General features: G+C 40.3%; 17 non-coding genes across 17 annotated transcripts; 4 read left to right on the top strand and 13 right to left on the bottom strand.

Moving 5' to 3' along the window:
• Positions 1-267: 267 nt before the first annotated feature.
• On the bottom strand, positions 268-349 carry trnal-cag (transfer RNA leucine (anticodon CAG)). Its single transcript has one exon. It is a non-coding gene; the product is annotated as a tRNA-Leu (tRNA).
• Positions 350-1,460: 1,111 nt separating this feature from the next.
• Positions 1,461-1,676, bottom strand: LOC131702236 (small nucleolar RNA U3). The gene has a single exon (XR_009309390.1). It is a non-coding gene; the product is annotated as a small nucleolar RNA U3 (small nucleolar RNA).
• Positions 1,677-3,375: 1,699 nt separating this feature from the next.
• trnas-aga (transfer RNA serine (anticodon AGA)) lies at positions 3,376-3,457 on the top strand. Its single transcript has one exon. It is a non-coding gene; the product is annotated as a tRNA-Ser (tRNA).
• A 165-nt stretch (positions 3,458-3,622) lies between these two features.
• On the bottom strand, positions 3,623-3,696 carry trnai-aau (transfer RNA isoleucine (anticodon AAU)). The gene has a single exon. It is a non-coding gene; the product is annotated as a tRNA-Ile (tRNA).
• Positions 3,697-3,984: 288 nt separating this feature from the next.
• trnal-cag (transfer RNA leucine (anticodon CAG)) lies at positions 3,985-4,066 on the bottom strand. Its single transcript has one exon. It is a non-coding gene; the product is annotated as a tRNA-Leu (tRNA).
• Positions 4,067-5,178: 1,112 nt separating this feature from the next.
• Positions 5,179-5,393, bottom strand: LOC131702304 (small nucleolar RNA U3). The gene has a single exon (XR_009309451.1). It is a non-coding gene; the product is annotated as a small nucleolar RNA U3 (small nucleolar RNA).
• A 1,702-nt stretch (positions 5,394-7,095) lies between these two features.
• On the top strand, positions 7,096-7,177 carry trnas-aga (transfer RNA serine (anticodon AGA)). The gene has a single exon. It is a non-coding gene; the product is annotated as a tRNA-Ser (tRNA).
• Positions 7,178-7,342: 165 nt separating this feature from the next.
• On the bottom strand, positions 7,343-7,416 carry trnai-aau (transfer RNA isoleucine (anticodon AAU)). Its single transcript has one exon. It is a non-coding gene; the product is annotated as a tRNA-Ile (tRNA).
• A 288-nt stretch (positions 7,417-7,704) lies between these two features.
• Positions 7,705-7,786, bottom strand: trnal-cag (transfer RNA leucine (anticodon CAG)). Its single transcript has one exon. It is a non-coding gene; the product is annotated as a tRNA-Leu (tRNA).
• A 1,112-nt stretch (positions 7,787-8,898) lies between these two features.
• Positions 8,899-9,113, bottom strand: LOC131702305 (small nucleolar RNA U3). The gene has a single exon (XR_009309452.1). It is a non-coding gene; the product is annotated as a small nucleolar RNA U3 (small nucleolar RNA).
• Positions 9,114-10,814: 1,701 nt separating this feature from the next.
• Positions 10,815-10,896, top strand: trnas-aga (transfer RNA serine (anticodon AGA)). The gene has a single exon. It is a non-coding gene; the product is annotated as a tRNA-Ser (tRNA).
• Positions 10,897-11,061: 165 nt separating this feature from the next.
• Positions 11,062-11,135, bottom strand: trnai-aau (transfer RNA isoleucine (anticodon AAU)). Its single transcript has one exon. It is a non-coding gene; the product is annotated as a tRNA-Ile (tRNA).
• A 288-nt stretch (positions 11,136-11,423) lies between these two features.
• On the bottom strand, positions 11,424-11,505 carry trnal-cag (transfer RNA leucine (anticodon CAG)). The gene has a single exon. It is a non-coding gene; the product is annotated as a tRNA-Leu (tRNA).
• A 1,112-nt stretch (positions 11,506-12,617) lies between these two features.
• LOC131702306 (small nucleolar RNA U3) lies at positions 12,618-12,832 on the bottom strand. Its single transcript, XR_009309453.1, has one exon. It is a non-coding gene; the product is annotated as a small nucleolar RNA U3 (small nucleolar RNA).
• Positions 12,833-14,533: 1,701 nt separating this feature from the next.
• Positions 14,534-14,615, top strand: trnas-aga (transfer RNA serine (anticodon AGA)). The gene has a single exon. It is a non-coding gene; the product is annotated as a tRNA-Ser (tRNA).
• A 165-nt stretch (positions 14,616-14,780) lies between these two features.
• Positions 14,781-14,854, bottom strand: trnai-aau (transfer RNA isoleucine (anticodon AAU)). Its single transcript has one exon. It is a non-coding gene; the product is annotated as a tRNA-Ile (tRNA).
• Positions 14,855-15,142: 288 nt separating this feature from the next.
• Positions 15,143-15,224, bottom strand: trnal-cag (transfer RNA leucine (anticodon CAG)). The gene has a single exon. It is a non-coding gene; the product is annotated as a tRNA-Leu (tRNA).
• Positions 15,225-15,501: the final 277 nt, after the last annotated feature.

Below are 15,501 nucleotides of genomic sequence, written 5' to 3' on the forward strand. Positions count from 1 at the left end.
ATAAAACCCGAGAAAAACAAGGCCTGCGGACATTATGATTACCAGATGTTATGTTAAACTCAACAATAACACATTCAAAGTATTGGAAAGGCATAATTAGAGGTCTCATCTTTATGAGGCAGTTTAGCATGTGAAGAAAGTGGCGAGGTGCGGGCTTGCGGTGACTTTCTCTCATTAAAAAGCTGTGATTTGAATACTAAAAAGAAAAACATGTTAAAATTACCAAGCATTCGGTGGACGTTTTAGAAATAAATTAACAAGAACTGTTGTCAGAAGTGGGGTTCGAGCCCACGCCTCCATGGAGACTGCGACCTGACCACAGCGCCTTAGACCGCTCGGCCATCCTGACTTACACCGACGACTTTGCACAACGCTGCAGCACACTGCTGAACCTCCCATGTCTGACGCTGCAGTAAATCCTGGCGTGTGCGTGTACTTGTTCTTTTTCTGTTTATATTAAGGAGGGCGACAGGTTTTGTCGCATTTTGTATGGAATCACAAGGACACTCCTCTTACTGAAAGAAAATATACTGCAAACAGAGCGATCGCTTCACGGTTTGAATCAAAATCAGAACAGTCTGTTAGCAAATGAACTTCATCAAAAAACCACAAAGGCATTACATAAATGTTACAGATATATTTTCGTAGACAGAACAGTTGTACATATTTGAGTACATTTCTAAACAATCTGCTAATAACAGACATAATCTCAAAGCGCTATAATTTATTTCAGATCTTATGAAAGACAAGTATGGTTGCGCATTATATCCACAGAAACAGGATAATCCTAGCGCTTCATTTAATCCCTCGGGTTGTACCATATGGAGATAGAAGATCCATTTGGATTCACATTGTAATAGTTTTTGATCGAGATTATCACGTCCTCGAGCTTGAAATATTTTTTGTATGCTGCGGTATTTCAGATCTGAAATGGAATGTTTGGCATCTACGAAATGTCTAGCTAGTGGTGAATGGATATCTTTTCTCCTAATTGAACTTTTATGCTTGCTCATCAATGCGCAATCGTCACTGTCTAGTAGTTTTACCAACATATTGCAAATGGCAAGGACAAAAAAACAAATAAATGACATGCGTTGAAGCACAGGTCATCACTTGTAAAGACACTGTACTCTTTTTTCGTTGTATGGCTTGTAAAACGCAAACGCATTATCACAGGCGGCACAATTACGACATGGAAAATAATCCAGTAGATTTGTCCAGTACACCTAGATCTCTCGAACATGTCAATGAGTCAGCCCTTAATAAACACTGTCCGTGTTCATTTCTGTGTATATGACATTGTCTATAACCAATATCTGTTATGTAAGCGTATTGGTATGAAACCAATCGCAAATTAATGCGATCCGTGTTTTCAGTCAGTTTGATAGTTTTAATCAATCATCGAAATAGCAGCAGTGCTTTGCAACTGTAGTTCATCTTTCTTACGTTTTGGTAAGACACCCACTCAGAACGTGTCCGCTTCCTCCAGCCCCCTAAGGAACACTGGAGCGGTCATCAATAACAGCGAGCAGTTGGTCAAAAACAACACTCGCTGTCTTCTTCACGCTCAAAAACGAACACTCTCACTCTTCCTCGTGGGTAGCGAGCCCCAAACACTTTCAAAACGCATTTCGCTAGCAAATCACTATAGAAATGATCCCTGAAAGTATTGTTTTATTGGGCAAGTGGGCCGACCGTCTCCCTCCAACTCTGAGTGGCACCGGTAGCTGTGCCGGTGACAAATAAACAGGAGCACTTTCATATAATGCAATTGCTGTAGCCCAGTGAGTTGTTACAATAACATTTCAAACTCATTCCAGACTGCAGGCGGTTAAAAGCTTAATTGGGTTCAATTTTTTGGTATGATTTAAAAAGTACGAGCAGTTGCCTCATTTGCATTGCCTGCCTTCCTCCTTTGCACTGTGACGTCTATCAAATGTGTGCTTAAAATCTGATGAATACGATTCCATTTGAACCGTAAATATTTTAATTATACGCATACAGTGTTCTGTTGGGCTCCGAGGGTGTTATCTAATAAAACAACGTAATCGGTGAGCGCGTTCGGCTTAACCAAAACGTTGCTGTTTCAAGCCCACGCAGGGACGAGGCATTCTTTTTGTCAATCGCCTTTCTGTCAAGCCAGTAAACCTGTATATAATAAGAAACATTCAACAGCTCGGAAACACCATAATAGAATCCAATGCGTTTACAAATGTGTTTTGAAACTGTTCATTTTCACCCAAATGCGGTTCTCAAAAATTGTTTTGCCTACATTTTTCTATTGCTATTATTATTTTTTCCAGAGTAAGACGAAAAAAGCAAACATCCATGAAATAGGTAAACACTGCTACAGCGTTTGAACTGTCTCAACAAACGTTCAGCTCTAAAACGTGTACATTGAAAGGTCTATTAACATCTTTAACACAATCATGTGTGTTCCAATAGCGGCTATTCCACATGGTGATCAATAAAGTGAATGCGTGGCTTTGTTCACATATTAGCAAGACGTTTCAGGATTCACGCATATTCTGAACAAGCACACTAGAATATGGTAATGAAAGGACAGGAAAATAACAGGTTTATTGGCTTTGGTCCTTGTATCGTCACCCTGACTACTGTCAGGTAAGGAAGTGGCATTAATCAAAACGTAATTATGTAAGGTTACCAATGCGCAAATACGAAGCATATTAAAACTTCTTCACAATCTTAATCTTCCCACATGCATTTCAAACACTTACTGATAAGTACGGCCCTTTCCCAATGTAACTGCTTTGTTTGAACACCAAAGATGGCTTGGATATTTATGAAACCACGATACTATTGTTCCCACTTTCTTTAGAACTACCAAATGTGCGCTTCCCATGTCAGCCCTAGTGGCCTAATGGCTAAGGCCACTGGCCTCCTAAGCCAGGGATAGTGGGTTCGAGTCCCATCTGGGGTGGGGTTTTGTTATAAAATCGAACATAATTGTGTTATGTTTTATTGGCATGTGATATTTTGTAGATCTTGTTATCTGCTAAGTCCGCTCACGCTAGCCACAACGTGCTTGAGTGCTGTGGCAGCAGCCATGAAGCAAGTCAGTTTTTCAGTTGAAATCAAGATCTACTTTGTTTTTTGTGTATGGGTGGTTGAAAAGATCACTTAAATTGTTACGTATTTTGAAATAAGATGTATTCATTATTATGAACGTTGACAGAAAGGATATTGTATTTACATTTCCCACGTGTGCTTGCCTTGTATAAATCGATGGAGTTTCAACAAAGGCATTTGACTTCGGTTCATGTTAGCCTATACTGCCATCTGCAGCATTACCGCGGGTGTCTTTTACTTCTTTTGACAATAATATGGATCATTTCACAGTCCAATGTAAGAACAGTAGTCGTGGCCGAGTGGTTAAGGCGATGGACTAGAAATCCATTGGGGTTTCCCCGCGCAGGTTCGAATCCTGCCGACTACGTAAGCTTTCTTTTTAATTGTATGTGTTCATTCCTAATACATGTTTAAAGATGAGGAATTTGAAATATTACTGGTTCTACTTCATATCGCACCGGTTCATTTTGTTAAAGAATGTTCATTTTGGCACCATTCCAAATGCTGTGGTTTCTTTAAAGAAGAAAAGTCATGGCCCGTACGGGGATCGAACCCGCGACCTTGGCGTTATTAGCACCACGCTCTAACCAACTGAGCTAACCGGCCACACACATGGAGCGCGTTAATAAAACCCGAGAAAAACAAGGCCTGTGGACATTATGATTACCAAGATGTTATGTTAAACTCAACAATAACACATTCAAAGTATTGGAAAGGCATAATTAGAGGTCTCATCTTTATGAGGCAGTTTAGCAGTGTGAAGAAAGTGGCGAGGTGCGGGCTTGCGGTGACTTTCTCTCATTTAAAAAGCTGTGATTTGAATACTAAAAAGAAAAACATGTAAAATTACCAAGCATTCGGTGGACGTTTTAGAAATAAATTAACAAGAACTGTTGTCAGAAGTGGGGTTCGAGCCCACGCCTCCATGGAGACTGCGACCTGACCACAGCGCCTTAGACCGCTCGGCCATCCTGACTTACACCGACGACTTTGCACAACGCTGCAGCACACTGCTGAACCTCCCATGTCTGACGCTGCAGTAAATCACCTGGCGTGTGCGTGTACTTGTTCTTTTTCTGTTTATATTAAGGAGGGCGACAGGTTTTGTCGCATTTTGTATGGAATCACAAGGACACTCCTCTTACTGAAAGAAAATATACTGCAAACAGAGCGATCGCTTCACGGTTTGAATCAAAATCAGAACAGTCTGTTAGCAAATGAACTTCATCAAAAAACCACAAAGGCATTACATAAATGTTACAGATATATTTCGTAGACAGAACAGTTGTAACATATTTGAGTACATTTCTAAACAATCTGCTAATAACAGACATAATCTCAAAGCGCTATAATTTATTTTCAGATCTTATGAAAGACAAGTATGGTTGCGCATTATATCACAGAAAACAGGATAATCCTAGCGCTTCATTTAATCCCTCGGGTTGTACCATATGGAGATAGAAGATCCATTTGGATTCACATTGTAATAGTTTTTGATCGAGATTATCACGTCCTCGAGCTTGAAATATTTTTTGTATGCTGCGGTATTTCAGATCTGAAATGGAATGTTTGGCATCTACGAAATGTCTAGCTAGTGGTGAATGGATATCTTTTCTCCTAATTGAACTTTTATGCTTGCTCATCAATGCGCAATCGTCACTGTCTAGTAGTTTTACCAACATATTGCAAATGGCAAGGACAAAAAAACAAATAAATGACATGCGTTGAAGCACAGGTCATCACTTGTAAGACACTGTACTCTTTTTTCGTTGTATGGCTTGTAAAACGCAAACGCATTATCACAGGCGGCACAATTACGACATGGAAAATAATCCAGTAGATTTGTCCAGTACACCTAGATCTCTCGAACATGTCAATGAGTCAGCCCTTAATAAACACTGTCCGTGTTCATTTCTGTGTATATGACATTGTCTATAACCAATATCTGTTATGTAAGCGTATTGGTATGAAACCAATCGCAATTAATGCGATCCGTGTTTTCAGTCAGTTTGATAGTTTTAATCAATCATCGAAAAAGCAGCAGTGCTTTGCAACTGTAGTTCATCTTTCTTACGTTTTGGTAAGACACCCACTCAGAACGTGTCCGCTTCCTCCAGCCCCCTAAGGAACACTGGAGCGGTCATCAATAACAGCGAGCAGTTGGTCAAAAACAACACTCGCTGTCTTCTTCACGCTCAAAAACGAACACTCTCACTCTTCCTCGTGGGTAGCGAGCCCAAACACTTTCAAAACGCATTTCGCTAGCAAATCACTATAGAAATGATCCCTGAAAGTATTGTTTTATGGGCAAGTGGCCGACCGTCTCCCTCCAACTCTGAGTGGCACCGGTAGCTGTGCCGGTGACAAATAAACAGGAGCACTTTCATATAATGCAATTGCTGTAGCCCAGTGAGTTGTTACAATAACATTTCAAACTCATTCCAGACTGCAGGCGGTTAAAAGCTTAATTGGGTTCAATTTTTTGGTATGATTTAAAAAGTACGAGCCAGTTGCCTCATTTGCATTGCCTGCCTTCCTCCTTTGCACTGTGACGTCTATCAAATGTGTGCTTAAAATCTGATGAATACGATTCCCATTTGAACCGTAAATATTTTAATTATACGCATACAGTGTTCTGTTGGGCTCCGAGGGTGTTATCTAATAAAACAACGTAATCGGTGAGCGCGTTCGGCTTAACCAAAACGTTGCTGTTTCAAGCCCACGCAGGGACGAGGCATTCTTTTTGTCAATCGCCTTTCTGTCAAGCCAGTAAACCTGTATATAATAAGAAACATTCAACAGCTCGGAAACACCATAATAGAATCCAATGCGTTTACAAATGTGTTTTGAAACTGTTCATTTTTCACCCAAATGCGGTTCTCAAAAATTGTTTTGCCTACATTTTTCTATTGCTATTATTATTTTTTTCCAGAGTAAGACGAAAAAGCAAACATCCATGAAATAGGTAAACACTGCTACAGCGCTTGAACTGTCTCAACAAACGTTCAGCTCTAAAACGTGTACATTGAAAGTCTATTAACATCTTTAACACAATCATGTGTGTTCCAATAGCGGCTATTCCACATGGTGATCAATAAAGTGAATGCTGGCTTTGTTCACATATTAGCAAGACGTTTTCAGGATTCACGCATATTCTGAACAAGCACACTAGAATATGGTAATGAAAGGACAGGAAAATAACAGGTTTATTGGCTTTGGTCTTGTATCGTCACCCTGACTACTGTCAGGTAAGGAAGTGGCATTAATCAAAACGTAATTATGTAAGGTTACCAATGCGCAAATACGAAGCATATTAAAACTTCTTCACAATCTTAAATCTTCCCACATGCATTTCAAACACTTACTGATAAGTACGGCCCTTTCCCAATGTAACTGCTTTGTTTGAACACCAAAGATGGCTTGGATATTTATGAAACCACGATACTATTGTTCCCACTTTCTTTAGAACTACCAAATGTGCGCTTCCCATGTCAGCCCTAGTGGCCTAATGGCTAAGGCCACTGGCCTCCTAAGCCAGGGATAGTGGGTTCGAGTCCCATCTGGGGTGGGGTTTTGTTATAAAATCGAACATAATTGTGTTATGTTTTATTGGCATGTGATATTTTGTAGATCTTGTTATCTGCTAAGTCCGCTCACGCTAGCCACAACGTGCTTGAGTGCTGTGGCAGCAGCCATGAAGCAAGTCAGTTTTTCAGTTGAAATCAAGATCTACTTTGTTTTTTGTGTATGGGTGGTTTGAAAAGATCACTTAAATTGTTACGTATTTTGAAATAAAGATGTATTCATTATTATGAACGTTGACAGAAAGGATATTGTATTTACATTTCCCACGTGTGCTTGCCTTGTATAAATCGATGGAGTTTCAACAAAGGCATTTGACTTCGGTTCATGTTAGCCTATACTGCCATCTGCAGCATTACCGCGGGTGTCTTTTACTTCTTTTGACAATAATATGGATCATTTCACAGTCCAATGTAAGAACATGTAGTCGTGGCCGAGTGGTTAAGGCGATGGACTAGAAATCCATTGGGGTTTCCCCGCGCAGGTTCGAATCCTGCCGACTACGTAAGCTTTCTTTTTAATTGTATGTGTTCATTCCTAATACATGTTTAAAGATGAGGAATCTGAAATATTACTGGTTCTACTTCATATCGCACCGGTTCATTTAGTTAAAGAATGTTCATTTTGGCACCATTCCAAATGCTGTGGTTTCTTTAAAGAAGAAAAGTCATGGCCCGTACGGGGATCGAACCCGCGACCTTGGCGTTATTAGCACCACGCTCTAACCAACTGAGCTAACCGGCCACACACATGGAGCGCGTTAATAAAACCCGAGAAAAACAAGGCCTGCGGACATTATGATTACCAAGATGTTATGTTAAACTCAACAATAACACATTCAAAGTATTGGAAAGGCATAATTAGAGGTCTCATCTTTATGAGGCAGTTTAGCAGTGTGAAGAAAGTGGCGAGGTGCGGGCTTGCGGTGACTTTCTCTCATTTAAAAAGCTGTGATTTGAATACTAAAAAGAAAAACATGTAAAATTACCAAGCATTCGGTGGACGTTTTAGAAATAAATTAACAAGAACTGTTGTCAGAAGTGGGGTTCGAGCCCACGCCTCCATGGAGACTGCGACCTGACCACAGCGCCTTAGACCGCTCGGCCATCCTGACTTACACCGACGACTTTGCACAACGCTGCAGCACACTGCTGAACCTCCCATGTCTGACGCTGCAGTAAATCACCTGGCGTGTGCGTGTACTTGTTCTTTTTCTGTTTATATTAAGGAGGGCGACAGGTTTTGTCGCATTTTGTATGGAATCACAAGGACACTCCTCTTACTGAAAGAAAATATACTGCAAACAGAGCGATCGCTTCACGGTTTGAATCAAAATCAGAACAGTCTGTTAGCAAATGAACTTCATCAAAAAACCACAAAGGCATTACATAAATGTTACAGATATATTTCGTAGACAGAACAGTTGTAACATATTTGAGTACATTTCTAAACAATCTGCTAATAACAGACATAATCTCAAAGCGCTATAATTTATTTTCAGATCTTATGAAAGACAAGTATGGTTGCGCATTATATCACAGAAAACAGGATAATCCTAGCGCTTCATTTAATCCCTCGGGTTGTACCATATGGAGATAGAAGATCCATTTGGATTCACATTGTAATAGTTTTTGATCGAGATTATCACGTCCTCGAGCTTGAAATATTTTTTGTATGCTGCGGTATTTCAGATCTGAAATGGAATGTTTGGCATCTACGAAATGTCTAGCTAGTGGTGAATGGATATCTTTTCTCCTAATTGAACTTTTATGCTTGCTCATCAATGCGCAATCGTCACTGTCTAGTAGTTTTACCAACATATTGCAAATGGCAAGGACAAAAAAACAAATAAATGACATGCGTTGAAGCACAGGTCATCACTTGTAAGACACTGTACTCTTTTTTCGTTGTATGGCTTGTAAAACGCAAACGCATTATCACAGGCGGCACAATTACGACATGGAAAATAATCCAGTAGATTTGTCCAGTACACCTAGATCTCTCGAACATGTCAATGAGTCAGCCCTTAATAAACACTGTCCGTGTTCATTTCTGTGTATATGACATTGTCTATAACCAATATCTGTTATGTAAGCGTATTGGTATGAAACCAATCGCAATTAATGCGATCCGTGTTTTCAGTCAGTTTGATAGTTTTAATCAATCATCGAAAAAGCAGCAGTGCTTTGCAACTGTAGTTCATCTTTCTTACGTTTTGGTAAGACACCCACTCAGAACGTGTCCGCTTCCTCCAGCCCCCTAAGGAACACTGGAGCGGTCATCAATAACAGCGAGCAGTTGGTCAAAAACAACACTCGCTGTCTTCTTCACGCTCAAAAACGAACACTCTCACTCTTCCTCGTGGGTAGCGAGCCCAAACACTTTCAAAACGCATTTCGCTAGCAAATCACTATAGAAATGATCCCTGAAAGTATTGTTTTATGGGCAAGTGGCCGACCGTCTCCCTCCAACTCTGAGTGGCACCGGTAGCTGTGCCGGTGACAAATAAACAGGAGCACTTTCATATAATGCAATTGCTGTAGCCCAGTGAGTTGTTACAATAACATTTCAAACTCATTCCAGACTGCAGGCGGTTAAAAGCTTAATTGGGTTCAATTTTTTGGTATGATTTAAAAAGTACGAGCCAGTTGCCTCATTTGCATTGCCTGCCTTCCTCCTTTGCACTGTGACGTCTATCAAACGTGTGCTTAAAATCTGATGAATACGATTCCCATTTGAACCGTAAATATTTTAATTATACGCATACAGTGTTCTGTTGGGCTCCGAGGGTGTTATCTAATAAAACAACGTAATCGGTGAGCGCGTTCGGCTTAACCAAAACGTTGCTGTTTCAAGCCCACGCAGGGACGAGGCATTCTTTTTGTCAATCGCCTTTCTGTCAAGCCAGTAAACCTGTATATAATAAGAAACATTCAACAGCTCGGAAACACCATAATAGAATCCAATGCGTTTACAAATGTGTTTTGAAACTGTTCATTTTTCACCCAAATGCGGTTCTCAAAAATTGTTTTGCCTACATTTTTCTATTGCTATTATTATTTTTTCCAGAGTAAGACGAAAAAGCAAACATCCATGAAATAGGTAAACACTGCTACAGCGCTTGAACTGTCTCAACAAACGTTCAGCTCTAAAACGTGTACATTGAAAGTCTATTAACATCTTTAACACAATCATGTGTGTTCCAATAGCGGCTATTCCACATGGTGATCAATAAAGTGAATGCTGGCTTTGTTCACATATTAGCAAGACGTTTTCAGGATTCACGCATATTCTGAACAAGCACACTAGAATATGGTAATGAAAGGACAGGAAAATAACAGGTTTATTGGCTTTGGTCTTGTATCGTCACCCTGACTACTGTCAGGTAAGGAAGTGGCATTAATCAAAACGTAATTATGTAAGGTTACCAATGCGCAAATACGAAGCATATTAAAACTTCTTCACAATCTTAAATCTTCCCACATGCATTTCAAACACTTACTGATAAGTACGGCCCTTTCCCAATGTAACTGCTTTGTTTGAACACCAAAGATGGCTTGGATATTTATGAAACCACGATACTATTGTTCCCACTTTCTTTAGAACTACCAAATGTGCGCTTCCCATGTCAGCCCTAGTGGCCTAATGGCTAAGGCCACTGGCCTCCTAAGCCAGGGATAGTGGGTTCGAGTCCCATCTGGGGTGGGGTTTTGTTATAAAATCGAACATAATTGTGTTATGTTTTATTGGCATGTGATATTTTGTAGATCTTGTTATCTGCTAAGTCCGCTCACGCTAGCCACAACGTGCTTGAGTGCTGTGGCAGCAGCCATGAAGCAAGTCAGTTTTTCAGTTGAAATCAAGATCTACTTTGTTTTTTGTGTATGGGTGGTTTGAAAAGATCACTTAAATTGTTACGTATTTTGAAATAAAGATGTATTCATTATTATGAACGTTGACAGAAAGGATATTGTATTTACATTTCCCACGTGTGCTTGCCTTGTATAAATCGATGGAGTTTCAACAAAGGCATTTGACTTCGGTTCATGTTAGCCTATACTGCCATCTGCAGCATTACCGCGGGTGTCTTTTACTTCTTTTGACAATAATATGGATCATTTCACAGTCCAATGTAAGAACATGTAGTCGTGGCCGAGTGGTTAAGGCGATGGACTAGAAATCCATTGGGGTTTCCCCGCGCAGGTTCGAATCCTGCCGACTACGTAAGCTTTCTTTTTAATTGTATGTGTTCATTCCTAATACATGTTTAAAGATGAGGAATTTGAAATATTACTGGTTCTACTTCATATCGCACCGGTTCATTTTGTTAAAGAATGTTCATTTTGGCACCATTCCAAATGCTGTGGTTTCTTTAAAGAAGAAAAGTCATGGCCCGTACGGGGATCGAACCCGCGACCTTGGCGTTATTAGCACCACGCTCTAACCAACTGAGCTAACCGGCCACACACATGGAGCGCGTTAATAAAACCCGAGAAAAACAAGGCCTGTGGACATTATGATTACCAAGATGTTATGTTAAACTCAACAATAACACATTCAAAGTATTGGAAAGGCATAATTAGAGGTCTCATCTTTATGAGGCAGTTTAGCAGTGTGAAGAAAGTGGCGAGGTGCGGGCTTGCGGTGACTTTCTCTCATTTAAAAAGCTGTGATTTGAATACTAAAAAGAAAAACATGTAAAATTACCAAGCATTCGGTGGACGTTTTAGAAATAAATTAACAAGAACTGTTGTCAGAAGTGGGGTTCGAGCCCACGCCTCCATGGAGACTGCGACCTGACCACAGCGCCTTAGACCGCTCGGCCATCCTGACTTACACCGACGACTTTGCACAACGCTGCAGCACACTGCTGAACCTCCCATGTCTGACGCTGCAGTAAATCACCTGGCGTGTGCGTGTACTTGTTCTTTTTCTGTTTATATTAAGGAGGGCGACAGGTTTTGTCGCATTTTGTATGGAATCACAAGGACACTCCTCTTACTGAAAGAAAATATACTGCAAACAGAGCGATCGCTTCACGGTTTGAATCAAAATCAGAACAGTCTGTTAGCAAATGAACTTCATCAAAAAACCACAAAGGCATTACATAAATGTTACAGATATATTTCGTAGACAGAACAGTTGTAACATATTTGAGTACATTTCTAAACAATCTGCTAATAACAGACATAATCTCAAAGCGCTATAATTTATTTTCAGATCTTATGAAAGACAAGTATGGTTGCGCATTATATCACAGAAAACAGGATAATCCTAGCGCTTCATTTAATCCCTCGGGTTGTACCATATGGAGATAGAAGATCCATTTGGATTCACATTGTAATAGTTTTTGATCGAGATTATCACGTCCTCGAGCTTGAAATATTTTTTGTATGCTGCGGTATTTCAGATCTGAAATGGAATGTTTGGCATCTACGAAATGTCTAGCTAGTGGTGAATGGATATCTTTTCTCCTAATTGAACTTTTATGCTTGCTCATCAATGCGCAATCGTCACTGTCTAGTAGTTTTACCAACATATTGCAAATGGCAAGGACAAAAAAACAAATAAATGACATGCGTTGAAGCACAGGTCATCACTTGTAAGACACTGTACTCTTTTTTCGTTGTATGGCTTGTAAAACGCAAACGCATTATCACAGGCGGCACAATTACGACATGGAAAATAATCCAGTAGATTTGTCCAGTACACCTAGATCTCTCGAACATGTCAATGAGTCAGCCCTTAATAAACACTGTCCGTGTTCATTTCTGTGTATATGACATTGTCTATAACCAATATCTGTTATGTAAGCGTATTGGTATGAAACCAATCGCAATTAATGCGATCCGTGTTTTCAGTCAGTTTGATAGTTTTAATCAATCATCGAAAAAGCAGCAGTGCTTTGCAACTGTAGTTCATCTTTCTTACGTTTTGGTAAGACACCCACTCAGAACGTGTCCGCTTCCTCCAGCCCCCTAAGGAACACTGGAGCGGTCATCAATAACAGCGAGCAGTTGGTCAAAAACAACACTCGCTGTCTTCTTCACGCTCAAAAACGAACACTCTCACTCTTCCTCGTGGGTAGCGAGCCCAAACACTTTCAAAACGCATTTCGCTAGCAAATCACTATAGAAATGATCCCTGAAAGTATTGTTTTATGGGCAAGTGGCCGACCGTCTCCCTCCAACTCTGAGTGGCACCGGTAGCTGTGCCGGTGACAAATAAACAGGAGCACTTTCATATAATGCAATTGCTGTAGCCCAGTGAGTTGTTACAATAACATTTCAAACTCATTCCAGACTGCAGGCGGTTAAAAGCTTAATTGGGTTCAATTTTTTGGTATGATTTAAAAAGTACGAGCCAGTTGCCTCATTTGCATTGCCTGCCTTCCTCCTTTGCACTGTGACGTCTATCAAACGTGTGCTTAAAATCTGATGAATACGATTCCCATTTGAACCGTAAATATTTTAATTATACGCATACAGTGTTCTGTTGGGCTCCGAGGGTGTTATCTAATAAAACAACGTAATCGGTGAGCGCGTTCGGCTTAACCAAAACGTTGCTGTTTCAAGCCCACGCAGGGACGAGGCATTCTTTTTGTCAATCGCCTTTCTGTCAAGCCAGTAAACCTGTATATAATAAGAAACATTCAACAGCTCGGAAACACCATAATAGAATCCAATGCGTTTATAAATGTGTTTTGAAACTGTTCATTTTTCACCCAAATGCGGTTCTCAAAAATTGTTTTGCCTACATTTTTCTATTGCTATTATTATTTTTTCCAGAGTAAGACGAAAAAGCAAACATCCATGAAATAGGTAAACACTGCTACAGCGTTTGAACTGTCTCAACAAACGTTCAGCTCTAAAACGTGTACATTGAAAGTCTATTAACATCTTTAACACAATCATGTGTGTTCCAATAGCGGCTATTCCACATGGTGATCAATAAAGTGAATGCTGGCTTTGTTCACATATTAGCAAGACGTTTTCAGGATTCACGCATATTCTGAACAAGCACACTAGAATATGGTAATGAAAGGACAGGAAAATAACAGGTTTATTGGCTTTGGTCTTGTATCGTCACCCTGACTACTGTCAGGTAAGGAAGTGGCATTAATCAAAACGTAATTATGTAAGGTTACCAATGCGCAAATACGAAGCATATTAAAACTTCTTCACAATCTTAAATCTTCCCACATGCATTTCAAACACTTACTGATAAGTACGGCCCTTTCCCAATGTAACTGCTTTGTTTGAACACCAAAGATGGCTTGGATATTTATGAAACCACGATACTATTGTTCCCACTTTCTTTAGAACTACCAAATGTGCGCTTCCCATGTCAGCCCTAGTGGCCTAATGGCTAAGGCCACTGGCCTCCTAAGCCAGGGATAGTGGGTTCGAGTCCCATCTGGGGTGGGGTTTTGTTATAAAATCGAACATAATTGTGTTATGTTTTATTGGCATGTGATATTTTGTAGATCTTGTTATCTGCTAAGTCCGCTCACGCTAGCCACAACGTGCTTGAGTGCTGTGGCAGCAGCCATGAAGCAAGTCAGTTTTTCAGTTGAAATCAAGATCTACTTTGTTTTTTGTGTATGGGTGGTTTGAAAAGATCACTTAAATTGTTACGTATTTTGAAATAAAGATGTATTCATTATTATGAACGTTGACAGAAAGGATATTGTATTTACATTTCCCACGTGTGCTTGCCTTGTATAAATCGATGGAGTTTCAACAAAGGCATTTGACTTCGGTTCATGTTAGCCTATACTGCCATCTGCAGCATTACCGCGGGTGTCTTTTACTTCTTTTGACAATAATATGGATCATTTCACAGTCCAATGTAAGAACATGTAGTCGTGGCCGAGTGGTTAAGGCGATGGACTAGAAATCCATTGGGGTTTCCCCGCGCAGGTTCGAATCCTGCCGACTACGTAAGCTTTCTTTTTAATTGTATGTGTTCATTCCTAATACATGTTTAAAGATGAGGAATCTGAAATATTACTGGTTCTACTTCATATCGCACCGGTTCATTTAGTTAAAGAATGTTCATTTTGGCACCATTCCAAATGCTGTGGTTTCTTTAAAGAAGAAAAGTCATGGCCCGTACGGGGATCGAACCCGCGACCTTGGCGTTATTAGCACCACGCTCTAACCAACTGAGCTAACCGGCCACACACATGGAGCGCGTTAATAAAACCCGAGAAAAACAAGGCCTGCGGACATTATGATTACCAAGATGTTATGTTAAACTCAACAATAACACATTCAAAGTATTGGAAAGGCATAATTAGAGGTCTCATCTTTATGAGGCAGTTTAGCAGTGTGAAGAAAGTGGCGAGGTGCGGGCTTGCGGTGACTTTCTCTCATTTAAAAAGCTGTGATTTGAATACTAAAAAGAAAAACATGTAAAATTACCAAGCATTCGGTGGACGTTTTAGAAATAAATTAACAAGAACTGTTGTCAGAAGTGGGGTTCGAGCCCACGCCTCCATGGAGACTGCGACCTGACCACAGCGCCTTAGACCGCTCGGCCATCCTGACTTACACCGACGACTTTGCACAACGCTGCAGCACACTGCTGAACCTCCCATGTCTGACGCTGCAGTAAATCACCTGGCGTGTGCGTGTACTTGTTCTTTTTCTGTTTATATTAAGGAGGGCGACAGGTTTTGTCGCATTTTGTATGGAATCACAAGGACACTCCTCTTACTGAAAGAAAATATACTGCAAACAGAGCGATCGCTTCACGGTTTGAATCAAAATCAGAACAGTCTGTTAGCAAATGAACTTCATCAAAAAACCACAAAGGCATTACATA

Source organism: Acipenser ruthenus, chromosome 29 (assembly GCF_902713425.1).
Source record: "Acipenser ruthenus chromosome 29, fAciRut3.2 maternal haplotype, whole genome shotgun sequence".
In the NCBI taxonomy this organism is placed as follows: Eukaryota; Metazoa; Chordata; class Actinopteri; order Acipenseriformes; family Acipenseridae; genus Acipenser; species Acipenser ruthenus.